The sequence below is a fragment of the Podarcis filfolensis genome, assembly GCF_964270895.1.
Source record: "Podarcis filfolensis genome assembly, chromosome: 7".
Classification (NCBI taxonomy): Eukaryota; Metazoa; Chordata; class Lepidosauria; order Squamata; family Lacertidae; genus Podarcis; species Podarcis filfolensis.
Window position 1 is genome coordinate 14395189 of NC_139603.1, and position 12731 is coordinate 14407919.

The window sequence follows — 12731 nt, forward strand, 5'->3', positions numbered from 1 at the left end:
CTCTGAAACTGTGTTAATATTTATTACATTTTCTGGTGATTATTTCCAATCAGGTACAATTCAACCATTCTGATTAGCTTTCTCTGCAATAACAGCTTGATTGTCTTTGCATGTGTTATTCATGCTGAAATTCAGTTCTGTAAGTTAATACTGAAATTTCAGTATTATAAGTAGCAATTATATTTACATAAGATAATCGAGTATAGTACACTGGCTTAGATATATTGACCTTTCATGAAGGTGGAGACAGGGAGCATTCATAGGCTGCACACATTCTGATTCTTCACACCAACAAGAGTGGGTGGGAAGAAAGAGGGGTGGAGGAAATTGACAGAAGGCATTCCTGAATGGCAAGTCAATCCACCTGCATGGTTTTCAAAATGGAGGCAGCCGCCAGGCAGAATTATTTCACATGGCTGCTATGTTTATTCATCAGCAATCGGCCCCAGTTCCACAAGGCTAAAACTGGAACTTCTTCAAGTCAAAAGGAGGATATAATCTACATCACAACAATAAATATATATATCAGTAAAGAAATGTGCAGTTCATCCAACCTACTGTATTTTTCGCTCCATAAGACGCACTTTTTTCCTCCTAAAAAGTAAGGGGAAATGTGAGTGCGTCTTATGGAGCGTATGGCGCTGCTCAGAGGGAGAGCTGTGCAGCACCCCTTCAGCGAAGTGCCTCTCCTGCGAAGCGGGAGAAGGAACAGAAGGGGCTCCTTCTGTTCCTCCTCCCGCTTTGCTGAAGGGGCGCTGCGCAGCTCCCCTTCAGCGAAACGCCTCTCCCACAAAGCGGGAGGAAGAACGGAGCCCCGCTTGCTGCCTTGACCGCACCGCAGCCTCTTCCGGGCAGGGGGAGCCTTCATCCCGTTGCCCAGGAGAGGCTGCGTGCGACTATCCCAGAAGCCAGGACAGCAAGAGGCTATCCCAGAAGCCAGATCCCTCTTGCTGTTCTGGCTTCTGGGATTCAGAATTTTTTTTTCTTGTTTTCCTCCTCCAAAAACTAGGTGCGCCTTATGGCCTGGTGCATCTTATAGAGCGAAAAATACGGTATTTTACGTGAGAGAAGACTGAAGTTTATGGAAGATGAAACAGAAAGCCAAAACTAGATAGCTAGATGTATTGAAATTAAGACAACAGCTGCATTGACTTGTGGGGGAATAGAGCTAGGTTGTCAGTATATTCACTTTCATCATGCCCATCACCCTTCTCCAATCTGCGCCAGAGGGTTGGGGGAGCCCCTATAACAGATGGGGTGAGGTCCGGGAGGGAGGATAGAGGAGGGCATTCTGTAGAGCTAGCAGAAATCATTTGTGCTGATGGAATTACTTAAGTAAGTGCTATGTTGAATACAGAGCATCATTTAAAGCTCATTCATAAAGCATGACACTTCACCCTTCATTTCAGTTAGAACTCTCAAGGCAGCTTGCAGTTCTGAAAAAAAAAACTTATTCAAAACACATTGATAAGAAATAAATAAAAGAAATACTGGCTGAAATGAAATGAAAACTTACACCATGTTTTTCTTACGGAGCAAATATCTGGGACCTTAATAAATCTCTTGATAAGAAGTACCCTACTTTCCCTTTTTGCAATTATTATTAGAACCTTTAAATACTGGTTTAAGGCATCCTGTCTTTGAAAGACCAGGCTACCTAAAATGTGTCCCTTTGAGCAAATGAAAGCTGGGTCTTAATGAAAAGGCTCAATTCCATTCCAAAGACTTCTACACCAAATGCAATGTTATGGTTGTTCCTTTTTCCTAGCTGCATTGTTTTATTGCCCAACATTTTCTGAGAATTGAACTAAATTTTTAGATCCACTCCTTAAAGGGGAAGCAAACTGCTCTGATATGCAGACAATTTACGTCTTGTTGGCTTCTCATACTACAGCAACTTCTCTGGTCATAGCAAGATTTACTTTGCCAGCTACAGACCTCGAGCCAATTTTTGTACTCATTCATAATGTGATTAAAAAGCTTTAATGTTATTGTGAATATTATTTTTGCAACCATTGTTAACTGCTTGCCTTCTGTTGTAATCCAGAGTTAAAACACTGAAGTCTTCACTACTGGGTAATATTTTTTTGCACTGCGTCCTGGTGCATCCACTGGACTGCATTGAGCAGCAAATAACTGCAAATGAATTAAAAACGCAATAAAGTAAAATAGAATGTTTTGCACAGATGCAGTCCTTAGGGAGATTCCTGACACATACAAATTCCAGGAATCTATTGAGGCTTCTTCCCGCCATTGTTACAAATATTCAGCACGACACATTTGATTTATGTTAAAAGTATGCCATAAGAACTTCACATGGCCTCTAAAATCTTTTCCATCCCAGGTCCAAGTTTTACGGTAAAGGAATATGATGCTAGCAGACATGTCCTAGCTACACAAAATAACATTGTCTCTAGACTAATGCAAAATGACCAGAGCATCAACTAAAATTAGCTGTTAAAACGAAATAGCCAGCATGCGAGAGAAAAACTGCTTGCAGCTGCTCTGCTCTGCTGCTTCCTGGTCTTTTTCCTAATCCTGTGGCACACTGAGCTAAGAGAAGGTTTGGCATGGGGTGTTGTCTGAACCTTTGCCCATGGTTAAGCTCCCCCCTTGTTAACCATGATCTGCAGCCAAGGTTTCTTCTCTTCATTAAAAAAAAATCTATTTACAAACTTATGTCATTAGCTTGGTTAATTCACATTAAGTATTTTAGCGTTTGACAACTGAGCCAGTCCTGAAAGTACTAATCTAATCTAATCTAATCTAATCTAATCTAATCTACAACATTTCAGGTCTGTGAAAAGTTTCTGTCTCTGGAAAGAAATGGGAAAAGTTCAGGGCCGGGCAATATCCCATCAGCTCTTACCACTGAACATACTGCTTGAGGGGATTTTGTAGTCTACGACACCTGGAGGCTACAACATTGCCTAGCCATCCTCTAAAATGTCTAGAACATTCAGGGATACTTAACATTTGCCTTTTGGTGCAAAAACAATGGAAAGAGCTAGGAGGTTGCTTTCTAAGTAGCAGAAATAGAATACACGTATTAATTAGATCAAATTCTGCAAGCTCCATAAACCTCACAAAATGGAGCTTTGGGACTTTTTGCAGGCCAGAAGCTATTTGTTATAGCCAATATCCAATCAGTTTGCAGTTCCAAAGTTCAACAAGACTTTAAAAGGACAAAAAAAATTTTTTTCTTTCCAGTAGCACCTTAAAGACCAACTAAGTTAGTTCTTGGTATGAGCTTTCGTGTGCATGCACACTTCGTCAGATACACTGAAACAGAAGTTGCCAGATCCTTCTATATAGTGAGAAGGTGGGGAGGGGTATTACTCAGAAGGGTGGTGGGAATGGGTGGTTGGCAGATAGCTGAGATGAGCCTGTTGACGGCTCATCTCAGCTATCTCATCTCAGCTGTTGACAGGCTCATCTCAGCTATCTGCCAACCACCCATTCCCACCACCCTTCTGAGTAATACCCCTCCCCACCTTCTCACTATATAGAAGGATCTGGCAACTTCTGTTTCAGTGTATCTGACGAAGTGTGCATGCACACGAAAGCTCATACCAAGAACTAACTTAGTTGGTCTTTAAGGTGCTACTGGAAAGAAAAAAATTTTTTTTGTTTTGACTATGGCAGACCAACACGGCTACCTATCTGTAATTTAAAAGGACAGTAATCAAGGTTAGGATCTACATTCTGTAAAGTGCCCGGGAATCCAATTGACTGTGATATGGCTATGAGAGGGCCCTAGCCAGTTTCTTTGCAGCACCAGTGAAAATCAAATATTTTTCTTCATGGCAATGAAAGTAATTACATTTATCATATCCCCTATCACATTTTTTCAAGCAGATAAATACTCTTATCTCATTGTGGAGGCAAAGAATCATATACAATTTGGTGTTGAAGAAGTAAGTCTGGCAAGCTCAGTAACATATTTTGAGTCCTGCCAGGGAGTCTGTTGTGCAGTGAAGACACCTTCCAAATATAATCTGAGAACTCCTACACCATGAAAGCATCCACCATGTTGGATAAGTGAGCCCCTACAAAGTCTGCTGATTACAAAATATCTGACCAGAAATGTATGGACACACAGTCTGCATGTTGTCTTAATATTGTATCGTAATAAGATGGGGTGAGAGAATTCAACACACAATACATCAAACCTTCGCTTTACCACTTGAAAACAATCTGATTCAGTTTGGACTTCCAAATGAGTGTAACGTCTTCCAACCAGAGCAACAGGAATGAGACATCTGCAGTACAATTTCAGTATACTGTGTTTCAGTAAACTCCAAATCAACGGCTTGACCTTTATGAGAGCATGATGGCTCTATGCTGGGAAGTAGTAAAACAAGTAGTTGCTGCTTTGTGAAAAGAGAGCATTGGCGTATTGTACCGACCACCAGTTGGTGATATAGCTGTAGATGCTCAGAATGTAGAATAAGGCATTCTGGTTACAAAACAGTTGTCTCCCAAAAAATGATGCTGCAATAGGATGACAGCTGCATAAATTAAGGACCGCAACAGTTCCAGCTCCTTGTACCTGAAATGCATTATCACCCTGAGAACAGGGAGAACGCAGAAGATTCAGAGATGTTTACAACTAGCAAGGAACCTGGTATTTCTAGTAGCTCACAGCCCAATGTGGCTGATAGATCACTGCCACTTCACCAACTACACCTGCGTGTCCTCCAAGCCCATAAAACGAACTTTTTGGTTCAAATAAATTCCTTAAAGGCTGGCTTCAGAATAAATACAACTTTTGAAGACATGTACAGGCTTGTGCTACCATATTGTTACGCTGTCTTTCTTGGTGTCCCAATATCAAATGGCTTTGCAATGCACCACCAAGGATACCGCAAATCTGGAAGTTTTTGGTGTGGTTTTAGCTGATCTTCAAAACTAGTACGGATTTGATAACTTTCTGAATGTTTCTGATATCTGGAAATCAAGCTCATCATGTTATATTTGGGGGCCCATATTGCCCCGTGTACATGTTTACAACACTAATACCTCTTACTTGACCCCTGTCTAAACATCGCTACAGACATTCAAGGCTTGAGCTCATTATTTCTGTCTCATTTTCTGGGACCTGTTAAAACTGATGAAATTATTTCAGGAACCATAAAATTCTCCTTGGTTATTCATATGTTGTCTTTTTTGAGAACAAGGCAGGTTAAAAGTTCAGTAAAGTGATATAACATGTCACAGAAATTATTACTTCTGCAGATTTTCAGAAGCACACTTCACTTGACAACTAGAATAAAAGCATGAGAACAAGAGCAGCTGAGGATAACCAAGGCTCAACATATAGCCAAGTAATTAGGTTGATGTCAAGAATATTTAGTTTCAGATGACTTATATATTGCCACAATAAATCTATTCGTCTTTAAGGTACCACCAGAATCCTCGTTGTTTTTGCTTCAACAGACTAACATGGTCACCCCTGTGGGAATGAATATACTACACTACAGCATCTTACATTACAGATTTTGTATGTAATACACATCTGTTGGAGAGAATGAATATGGATCATTTGGCAGGAGCAGAAGGGGAGAAAGCCTCACATATTGGCTATTTTTGTTTTCACCTGAAATCCATGACTGAATTCAAGTGCAAAGAACCTCATAAGGACAGAACTACAGTTGCACCTTGTTTTGCAACTGGGATCCATTCTGGAGCCCTGGCCGCTAGCCAAAAAGGACACAGGGCAAAGTGCCGCGTCTGCACATGCGCACAGAGTGGCTTGGGCTTCTGCGCATGCGCAAAGCGCAATTTAGCGCTTCTGTGCATGCATGAGCGGCAAACCCGGAAGTAACCCGTTCCGGTACTTCTGGGTTTGCCGCGAACATTCGCCAGAATGGACGCTAGACGAGGCAGACGTTTGCGGATGTATTACTGTACTGTGTTTTAGAGAATGCAGGCACAAATTCTGCAAGCATCTCTGTAGCAACATGGCGAGAAACTCATTTATTTTTTTAAGAAAAAGAAAAGATAAAAGTTTAGTTTCTCTTACAAAACATTTTCCAATGACCCTAAGTTCAGACCCTGCAGTGAGCTATCAGTTAAGAATCCCAATTCTTTATTCATTAGTGTCTAGGCTAGTGTTTCCTTTGGTAAGCGCAGAGAAACATAAAATGGTGTCCCATTGAGACAGTGATCACTGTTTGGCTTAGTATGTCGTCTCAACCTCAGCTTGTGGTTTAGCTCTCCCAGACAAACTAAGATCTGTAAAGCACAGGACAAATCTTTGTTACAAATCATGGACTGCCTGCAGAAAGCTATGTCTGGATAAGATAGAAAGACTTACTTGAAAATAAAACCCCAAGGTGGTTGTCACCGATGGAAGCAAAGGCTCAGAAAAAGCTCAATATGGAGGCCAAATGGCCGAAATATTGGGAAATTTTGGAACAAGAAGGAGACAAATTGAAATTGCAGAGTTTTGAGAAATTAAAAGATAAAGTGTGAGACTGGCTTCACTATTATCAAATAAGGGAGGCTTATAATTTGGACAAAAAAATTGGCTTCCAGGTGGAAAAATCAAAATTGGAAACAGAACTGTTAGATCCCAAAACAAAGATACTTTCAAGAATGTATAACTTGCTGTTAAAATGGAACACTCAGGATGAAACGGTTAAATCTGCTATGATTAAATGGGCACAAGATGTTGGACATAACATTATGTTTGCTGACTGGGAACAGTTGTGGACCACAGGTATGAAATTTACGGCATGTAATGCCCTAAGAGAGAATATTATGAAAATGATATACAGGTGGTACATGACACCAGTCAAGCTTGCAAAAATCTATCATTTGCCCGATGATAAATGTTGGAAATGTAAAGAAACTGAAGGTACATTCTTTCACCTTTGGTGGACGTGCCCAAAGATTAAGGCTTTCTGGGAGATGATCTATAATGAAATGAAAAAGGTATTTAAATATACCTTCATGAAGAAACCAGAGGCCTTTCTCCTGGGCATAGTCGGCCAATTGGTGCCAAAGAAGGATAGAACTTTTTTATGTATGCTACAACAGCAGCAAGAATACTCATTGCAAAGTATTGAAAGACACAAGATTTACCCACCCTGGAAGAGTGGCAGATGAAGGTGATGGACTATATGGAACTGGCAGAAATGACTGGCAGAATCCGAGACCAGGGAGAAGAGTCGGTGGAAGAAGATTGGAAGAAATTTAAAGACTATTTGCAGAAACACTGTAAAATTAATGAATGTTAAAATGATGCTGGATTGAACTTAAGTGGCCTTAGCAACAAGGTTAATAAGAATATGTAAAAATGGATTGATAACGGATGAAAATATACAGTTATAATGTGTTGAGATACAGAGTTAAGGTAAATGAAAGAGGGTAAGGATTTGCTGAACTAACCATGTGAACGGGAATACAAAAAAGGGAGGTGTGAGGAGGTCAGGGAAATAAGCAAACGAAATTTAAGATATGAAAAAATTGATTTGTTTTTAATTTTTCCTATTTACTTTTTATGTATTTTGTATTTTTTTAATGTATTTTTTGTATTTTTCTTCTTTTCCCCCCTCATGTTTTCTTTTTATTTTGTAACTTTCTGCCTTTTGTAAAACTTCAATAAATATCTTTAAAAAACACACAACAGAAAGCTAAGCCATGAGCCCAGTTTCATGTAATAGAATCATGAACCCAAAGCATGGCTTAATCCAGCATGACAGCAAAGCAAACCAAGGGCAGCAAACAGGCCACAATCTCCTTTCTGGGATACTGTGCATGTTTTCTCACTTGTGCTAAGTCATGCTTTGGCCTAGTATTAGGTAGACACTAGATCAGAATGGGGCAGGTGTGCAGGTGTGCAGGTGGGATTAGGGAGAAAAGTAATAGCTGTTTTTTAAATTTTCCTTCTAGAAATGTTCCATTTGTGTTGCTAATCCGATCTACTTTCCTGCTTCTAAGAAAGCATTGAATTTTAGTTGGCATTTATTAACTTCAGAATAAGAGTGCTAACTGCATAATATATTTTGCTGCTGGCTTAAAGCCTGTTAGTAAGAAATCCAATATTTTCAGCTATGGAGACAATACTAAAAGAATCTAAATAACTATAATTGAATTTAAAAGCAGTGAGCAGCAGAGATGCAAGGGCAACAAAAATTAAATAACTGAAAGTTGCCAGAATATAAGTAATTTCATAATTGGGCCTATTTTAAAGCATTTTATATGGATTTGCCCCTTGGGCTGTGTATAAAGTGGGGGCTTTGGATGAGAGGTGCTCTATACATTTTTGGAAAACAAATAAAAAGAATAAACATGCAATGAAAATGGTAATTCCATTCACAGCACATCTTAAAATGTAAAGCACTTGTTAAAGTGCATTTGTTTTAGCCACGGTGGTGTTAAAATTCATTTATTTTTACTTCTAACAAAACCAAAACTCTCTCCCTTTCACCGTGTTCCCCTCCTTTCCCCCTACAAAATCTGAGCCCACAATATCATTGGAAGATAAAATACAGTATACAGTAGACCTGCAACTTGCATGCCTTTAACTTGTGTTCATTCAGCTTTATTCAGCTGGTAACATTTAAAAAAAAAAAAATTGAGAGCAGAAAGTGGTCGGGCGTCCGTGGGGATAACTTTAGCAATCCCACTCACCCTTGTACCCAATGTGTTTTAACTATACAGTCGTACCTTGGTAGCCAAACATAATCCATTCCAGAAGTCCGTTCGACTTCCAAAACGTTTGATAACCAAGGCACGGCTTCCAATTAGCTGCAGGACCTTCCTTCAGCCAATCGGAAGTCGTGCTGGACGTTTGGCTTCCGAAATTCATTTGAAAACCGGTGCACTCACTTCCGGTTTTCAATCGTTCGAGAACAGAAAGGTTTGGCAACTAAGCCGTTCGAGATCCAAGGTATGACTGTACGTGATTTCGGCTTTAGGTGCTATCCTCTGAACATCAGCCAGTGTAAACTGTGGGTATGCTGTACAGTAATCTATGTGAAGTTATGAATTGGACCTCTTTTTCTTTTCAGCCATATGATGCTAAAAGTCAGAGTGACATCTCCACAGAGGTAACTTGCAAATATTCAGTGTCTTCACTGATCTAAGCTAAGAAGATGATGGACCTGGCACAATGGAAACCAAGTGCCTGTTCATTCATCTCACTCTTAAAAAAGAATCAAGAAAGGGGTAAATTTGGAGAACAGGCAAGATGAACACAGTTTAAAGGAAGCATCAAGGAGCAGCAGTATGTGACAAAGGGTGGTATCTAACAGTTCTGCTACTGCAAGGACTTTCAGCTGTGCAATGAAACTTCCCTGCCCTCTACTTTTCCTGCAGACCCCCTAAATCTTTTCTGGGCAGTTGGGGGAAGCCTCAGAGCAGTTTTAGGGGTCATGTGGGGAAAGAAGAAGGCAGAGGAATTCCAATGTGCCATTAAAAGTGCTTGCACTAATAGAACTATTTTGTTTGTTTAATAGTCATTCATATATATATAGAGAGAGAGACAGAGAGAGTGTGGTGGACTCATAATCTGGTGAAACGGGTTCGATTCCCTGCTCCTCCACATGCAGCTGCTGGGTGACCTTAGGCCAGTCACACTTCTCTGAAGTCTCTCAGCCTCACTCACCTCACAGAGTATTTGTTGTGGGGGAGGAAGGGAAAAGGAGATTGTTAGCCGCTTTGAGACTCCTTAGAGTAGTGATAAAGTGGGATATCAAATCCAAACTCTTCTTCTTCAAATCCAAAAGAATACTGATTTAATGTGTTTAGATTCAGTTAAGATACAGTATACCACTGACTTGAATCCAAAGAACTGCGCATGGAATTCTGTACATGCAACAGAGCTTTGGGGCTCCCATCCTGCCATAACCCCACACACCCCTCCATAGTATTGGGGGTGGGCTTCAGCCAGAGAGGAACTCAGCAGAAACTAGCATCCCTCCTCCCCCTGAATATCAGCAAGCAGAAGTGATATCTGTTCACAAGGGGCACTTGGAAGACAAATTAAAATGCAGTAATTGCTAATCCTTATGAAAGGCATAACTTTGGGTCACCTTAAAAAAGCAGTAGAATCAACTAGTACAGCTTTTCCTGGACTGTATTGCTTCAGATTACACTGCACACACATATTTGTACTTGTGTGTGTGAATAAGGGAGTTCGAATTGCACACACAAATAGTTTTGCCAAACCGGCTATAGCCATCGTTGCCTAACTTAAAGACAGACTGGTTTTGAATGAACTATACAGGAAGTTACAACACTATGCAGCTCACTCCATCTTTTCCTGATGGGCAACTTCTGTCAAGCATGCATGAAAATATTCCTGGTGCAGGCTTTTGAAGATGGTAGCCTAAAGCCATAATCCAGGGAGGTTCAGCTAAGGGCTTGAGCTTGCTCAGCAGGGCTTCAACTATTTTGGTCTTTGAGCAGCAGCATCCCTGTGCATCACAAACTGTTGTCGAATTCTCTGCAGATATAATGCAAATGTTTTGGAATCTGAAAAAGGTATTTACCATATAGAATCAGGGGCTTCTGTTCTTTAAACAAACAAACAAAAAACCCAGAGAAGGGAAAAACCTTGGTGCTTCTTATTCCTGTGGCTTCCTGGATTGTGGCCTAGATCTTGAAATGCATTTGAAATCAATAGGCTTAATAACCCACTGAGAAAAAGTCTTTAAAGTGTTTTATTTAGAAGCCACAATAGAGATTTGAAAGGGCAAAAAAGGGCCCACAGCATTGGCATTCGCCAAGAATCAAAACCTGCAGACACTGGTTTGCTACAAACAGCCATAACTAGAAAACAAATACAGTTTTTTACTGGTTTTGATGAGAACAGAAATATTTTGTGTGTCCCATAACTCTCCTCTACTTCCCCATTACAAATAAAAGATAAAGTTCCACATATGACTGTAACCAGTATTATAGATTATATTTTGTTGTCTTTGCATAAAATTAGATCTGATAGTTATTTTTGTAAGGTCTAGGGATGCGGGTGGCGCTGTGGGTTAAACCACAGAGCCTAGGACTTGCCGATCAGAAGGTCAGCGGTTCGAATCCCCGCAATGGGGTGAGTTCCCGTTGCTCGGTCCCTGCTCCTGCCAGCCTAGCAGTTCGAAAGCACGTCAAATTGCAAGTAGATAAATAGGTGCCGGTCGGGTGGAAAGGTAAATGGCGTTTCCGTGCGCTGCTCTGGTTCGCCAGAAGTGGCTTAGTCATGCTGGCCACATGACCCGGAAGCCGTACGCTGGCTCCCTCGGCCAATAAAGCGAGATGAGCACCGCAACCCCAGAGTCGGTCACGACTGGACCTAATGGTCAGGGGTCCCTTTACCTTACTATGTAAGGTCTACGTTTTTAAAATGCATCAATACAAAAGGTAGCTATTCCCACCAGACCAGGACACATATCCTAGATATCAGGTCTGAAGAAGATATGAACAACCTGAGAGGGAGGAAGGGAGGGAGGAATGAATATAGAAATCTGCCTTACACCAAATCAGACCATTGATCCATCTGGCTCAGTACTGGCAGCAGTTGATTGGCAGCAGCACTCCAGGGTTTAAGGCAGGGTTATTTCCCAGCCCTACCTGGGATTGAACTTGCAACCTTCTGCATGCAAGACAGATGCTCTACCATTGAGCTGTGGCCCTTCCCCAAGGGAACATGTGAACCCCAGTTAAATTGCCAGGAAAAACCAATAGCATGCAGGTATGTGGAAATCTCAATAATGCTTTTAACTCAATAGCAACATGTTGGATGCAGGATGGCAACTAGTTGGGAAGCCATCTAGCCATCTAGGGAAGCCATACTCAAGGAACTGAAGTTATTGGCCTGGTTTGCATGCCACATTAAACCATAATTAAAATAAACTAGAGTTTCGTGTCAACACAGGCCTTTTGCTCAACCCACCCAACTTCTACACTGCTGGGAAACAGTCTGGTTTACTGTGACATGTGAACCCAGGGCTTGTGGTTTGTTCCTCTCCAAACAAACCGTGAGCTGTGCATGAGTGTGAACTAGCATGCTTTGTGTTCCCACTAAGCTCCAGTTCATTCTAACCATGGTTCAACGTTATGAGTGAGCCAGGTCACTGTACAGCACCCTGCCTTTGTGATACTTATCTTTTTGCCATACGAACTTCACATTCATCAATTATAAAAAACAAACACTAGCACAAGATATATTCGTAATGCTGAGGAGTAAATCTAAAGTAATCTACTACTCTGCTGCCCTTCGCTCCCAGTCGCCTGCCCACTGGATGAAGTTGCACGGATTATCTAGCTGAAATCATGGGGAGATAGCAATCTAACCAAGGTGTCTCATCCAACCTGTTTGTGAGAACAAGATTAAAGGCTTCACCCTGAATTAAGTAAGTTTGCAATCTCAGTTTTGTTATTCATCTGCCTGATTCCATTTACAAATCACTACGCATAAAACATATTGACGTGATTACACTAAAATGTCACTCGTTCATAATATTTTTACTGCTTATACACCAGATCTTATACACACCTGTTCTTTTCTTGTGCAAACATTGAAGTTGATTTGCACCCAAATTCAGATACATAACAGGAATTTTAAAGCAAATGACAGTAATTTTAACCCACAGGTCTGTGCAGGTGTTGTTGTTTTTTAACCCACTTGGTCAAACACAACCCCACCCATCAACCACGGATGGTGATCTGTCAGGCACTTTTGCTGCTGCTCCATTCCATGGCAAGAACGTGGGGAATAGGATTATTAA

The 12731-nt window shown here is 40.9% G+C and overlaps 1 protein-coding gene across 5 annotated transcripts in view; it reads right to left on the reverse strand.

Annotated features, from left to right (window-relative positions):
- The window catches only part of CTNND2 (catenin delta 2), a 245222-nt gene that overhangs the window by 83698 nt on the left and 148793 nt on the right, over positions 1 to 12731 (reverse strand). The window lies entirely within an intron of this gene.